The following is a 5,056-nucleotide window of genomic DNA, read 5'->3' on the forward strand; positions in this document are numbered from 1 at the left end:
GAAAAATGCCGCCTCGTAGATCTACTAGACGCACCAGCGGGACGCAAACAAACCTACCGCCGCCACCACCCCAGTACGACCCTGTAATGTTCCAAGCGGCAGTCACAGCCGCAGTAGCAGCTGCTATGTCCCAAATCAGCACTGACGGTGCCAGATGTACAGGGAGTGGTACTAATAACTCCACGCAAGGAGATAGCCAGGGGCGTACGAGGGAGTGTTCCTTTAAGGACTTCACTAATGGCAAACCCGACTTATTCAATGGAAGCGGGGGAGTCATCGAATTGATGCAGTGGTTCGAAAGGACCGAAACTGTCTTTGAAATCTGTGCGTGCCCTGAAGCCAACAAAGTCAAATTCGCAGCTCGCACTCTCACCGACAGGGCTCTTACCTGGTGGAACGGCTACGTAAAATCCCTAACTCTCACTGTTGCAAATTCGATAAGCTGGGAGGATTGGAAAACCATGATGCTGAAAGAGTATTGCCCAAGGAGGGAGGTGCAAAAATTAGAACAAGAACTGTGAAATCTCAAGATGAAGGGCTCTGACCTCACAGCTTACACTGCCCGATTCAATGATCTGGCACTCTTCTGTCCGGCAATGGTTACGCCGGAAAGCAAAAAAGTGGAACGATATCTCTGGGGGTTGTCTTCCCCGATTCAAGATAGTGTGTTGACCTCACGGCCAACTACTTACGAGAGTGCCAAGGAGTTGGCACAACAACTCATTGATCATCGAGCCAGTCATGCCACTGTGACAACCACCTCCGATCAAGTGCGACGAGGGAACAACAAGAGGAAATTCTGGGGTAATAAAAAGAAGCAACTTGCGCAGGACCCCATAAAGAAGCAGAGTACCGTTGCCATCCATGTTGCCACCACTCCTTCCACTCCGGCACCACTGAGGCAATACGCTGGAACTCTTCCCAAGTGCAACTTCCACCACACCGGTGCTTGTCGGGAAATGCACTGCAGTAATTGCAACAAAAAGGGGTATACCGTCCGTTTCTGCAGGGCGTCTGCACAACATGCCAATCCGGCCGCCAATACCGGAACAAGCCGAGCCTGTTACGGCTGCGGGGAAACCGGGCACTTCAAGAGGGACTGCCCAAAAGCTAAAGACTCGAACACCGGCGGTGTCGGAAGGATCTTGGCCTTAGGGCAGGGGGAAGCAAGGGAAGATCCCACGCTGGTTACCGGTACGTTTCTCCTCAATAACTCATACGCATGCATATTATTCGATAGTGGAGCGGAGAGGAGTTTCGTTAGCCACAAATTCAAACAATTGTTAAAACAAAATCCTCACTCACTAAAAGAAACATACGTCGTAGAAATGGCAAATGGAAAAACAGAAAACACTAACGACATATACTCAGGGTGTACCCTCACTCTAGACAATCACTCATTCAATATCGATCTATTGTCGGTTCCAATAAAAAGTTTCGACATCATCATTGGCATGGATTGGTTAAGTTCTCATCGTGCTGACATTTTATGTTACGAAAGGGCCGTCCGCCTTAATATGCCGAATGGCGAAACCCTTCTCATCTACGGTGATAAACCCAGCGCTAACTTACAAATCATTTCTTGCATCAAGGTTCAAAAGTATCTCCGAAAGGAGTACCACGCCTTTTTAGCCCACGTGGTAGATAAGAAACAAGAAACGAAGGACATCAAAAACATCCCGGAGGTCCGTGATTTCCCCGATGTGTTCCCAGAAGACCTCCCAGGGGTACCACTTACTCGACAAGTCGAATTCCGAATCGATCTGATCCCCGGAGCTACCCCCGTAGCCAAAGCTCCATACCGCCTAGCGCCGGCAGAAATGCAAGAATTGTCCAGCCAACTAAACGAACTGCTGAGCAAAGGGTTCATTCGACCCAGTTTCTCGCCTTGGGGAGCACCAGTTCTTTTTGTAAAGAAAAAGGATGGATCGTTCCGGATGTGCATCGACTACCGCGAGTTAAATAAGCTTACTATCAAAAACCGATATCCTTTGCTCCGAATCGACGACTTATTCGACAAAACTTCAAGGAGCATCTTACTTCTCAAAGATTGACCTAAGGTCGGGATATCACCAACTATGGGTCCAGGAGGAGGATGTTCCCAAGACAGCATTCAGGACTCGGTATGGTCACTACGAATTTGTTGTAATGCCCTTCGAGGTAACAAACGCACCCACGGTGTTCATGGATTTAATGAACCGGGTGTGCCGACCCTTCTTAGACAAATTCGTAATCGTATTCATCGACGATATCTTGGTCTGTTCACGAAGCAAGGAAGAGCACAGCCAGCATTTGCGACTAGTATTGGAGACTTTAAGAACTGAGAAGCTTTATGCTAAACTCTCTAAGTGCGAATTCTGGATCCGAGAAGTGGGATTTCTTGGCCATGTGGTTAGCGAGAAGGGGATACACGTGGATCCCTCAAAAATCAAGGCGATCGAGAACTAGCCAGCACCTACAACGCTGACGGAAATCCGACAATTCTTAAGGCTTGCTGGATACTACCGAAGATTCATCCAAAACTTCTCCAAGGTCGCTAAACCGCTCACCACCTTGACTCGAAAAGGTGTGATGTTCAAATGGGAAGATAAACAAGAAGCTGCCTTCCAAACGTTAAAACAAGCCCTGTGCAGCGTACCAATCTTGTCTCTGCCAGAAGGAACCGAAGACTTTGTAGTCTACTGTGATGCATCAAACCAGGGGCTTGGGTGTGTGTTAATGCAGCGAGGAAAGGTCATTTCCTACGCATCGAGGCAATTGAAAACGCACGAGGTCAACTACACCACGCATGACCTCGAATTGGGAGCAGTAGTGTTCGCCCTAAAGATCTGGAGGCACTACCTTTACAGAACGAAGTGTACTATCTTTACCGACCACAAAAGCCTTCAGCACATTCTCAATCAAAAGGAGCTCAACATGAGGCAAATATGATGGGTAGAACTACTGAATGATTACGAGTGTGAGATTCGTTATCACCCAGGTAAGGCAAACGTAGTAGCAGATGCCTTAAGTCGAAAAGGATGCTCGGGGCGCCGAGTAAAGTCATTAACAATGACAATCCATTCACACCTATCCACACAAATCAAAGAGGCTCAGCTGGAGGCCTTGAAACCGGAAAATGTGACGGGTAAGGAATTAAGAGGAATGGATAAAAACCTGGAAGTCAAAGACGATGGAGTTCGTTACCTCATAAACCAAATCTGGACACCGAAGTTCGGTGGTTTCTGAGACGTCATCATGGACGAAGCACACAAGACTAGATACTCCATCCACCCAGGCTCAGATAAGATGTATCTGGACCTCAAGAAGTTGTACTGGTGGCCAAACATGAAAGCCGAAATTGCTACTTATGTGGGCAAGTGTTTGACTTGCGCCAAGGTCAAGGTAGAATATCAGAAAACCTCAGGGCTACTTCAACAGCCTGAGATACCTGAGTGGAAGTGGGAACGGATAACCATGGACTTCATAACTAAGTTACCCAAGACGACGGGTGGACTGGATACCATTTGGGTAATCGTCGACAGACTGTCCAAGTCAGCACACTTTCTCCCGATGAAAGAAAACGACAAGATGGAGAAGCTGACCAAGATGTACATCAAGGAAATCGTGAGATTGCATGGGGTGCTAAAGTCCATTATCTCAAACAGGTATAGTCGATTCACCTCGTGATTCTGGCAGTCACTTCAGAAGTCCTTGGGAACTAGGCTGGACATGAGTACAACCTATCACCCACAAACCGACGGGCAAAGTGAGAGGACCATTCAGACGCTAGAAGACATGCTTAGAGCGTGTGTGATGGACTTTGGTAAAGCTTGGGATACCCATTTACCACTTGTCGAATTCTCGTATAATAACAGTTATCACACTAGCATCAAGGTTGCACCATTTGAAGCCCTCTATGGCCGCAAGTGCAGGTCACCAATGTGCTGGGCTGAAGTGGGCGACACACAACTAGCAAAGGGACAAGTCCCTAATAGCACTCTCACTGGTCCGGAGATAATAAGAGAAACCACAAAGAAGATTGTTCAAATCCGAGAACGATTAAAGGCTTCTAGAGACAGACAGAAAAGTTACGCAGATAACAGACGAAAGCCTTTGGAATTCCAAGTTGGAGATCGTGTGCTATTAAAGGTCTCGCCCTGGAAGGGTTTAATACGTTTTGGTAAACGAGGAAAGCTGAACCCTAGATACATCAGACCATTCGAAATCCTTGCCAGGTGTAACGCCCCATTTCTGGTAGGTAATTTAAATAGAGTAATTTTCATTTCTTAAGGGGTACTCGACGAGTCAGTAGCCCGACTCGTCGAGTAGAGACGGGATTTGCATGCAGTTTAAGTTGGCGACTCGACGAGTCCATATTCTCGGGCTCGGCGAGTCTGCCAGTCTGGATGAAACCCTAATTTTAAGGGTTTGCACCCTATTTAAGCATCATTATAGCCTCCTACCCCAGCCTCCAGCACTCTTAGATCATCTTATCTGAAAACCCTAAACCCTCCATTTCTAAGTTGAGTGTTTTGTGTCATTTTGAGGATTAGAAGAGAAAGAAAGAAGGAAGATCCAAAGGAGAAGAAGAAGATCCAGAGTAACTTGACCATCAGCCTCACATTCTGGTACTAAAGCTTGAACATTGCTTGTTATTTCCATCTGATATTCTTGTATGCTTAGAAGTGCTTCTTTTTGGGACTTTTTGGATCCAAACTCGAGATTGAGACTCCCATAAGGAAATGGATCATAGATCTGAGTATATTTGAGCTGTAGGAGCTCAATGTAGTTGCCTTTATGCACCCAAAGTCGAGTTCCAAACCCTAGGACCCCATTCTTAGCTTATTTTGATGTTCTAGCCTCATTTCTTCATGCATGCTCGTAAAGTTGGAAACTTTACGTGTAAAACCAACCCTAAGAACCCAGATCTATGAATTGAATGCACTGGAATCGACCAGAATGGATTGAATAGTGATGACATGCAAGGGACTCGACGAGTTGTTCATCAGACTCGACGAGTCGAGTCGCGAGTCCCCGATTTTCCCTTTTTGAGTTATTACGAGTGGAATCAGTG

This window comes from Lactuca virosa, chromosome 8, assembly GCF_052849685.1.
Source record: "Lactuca virosa cultivar CGN04683 chromosome 8, Lactuca_virosa_CGN04683_v6, whole genome shotgun sequence".
Taxonomy (NCBI): domain Eukaryota; kingdom Viridiplantae; phylum Streptophyta; class Magnoliopsida; order Asterales; family Asteraceae; genus Lactuca; species Lactuca virosa.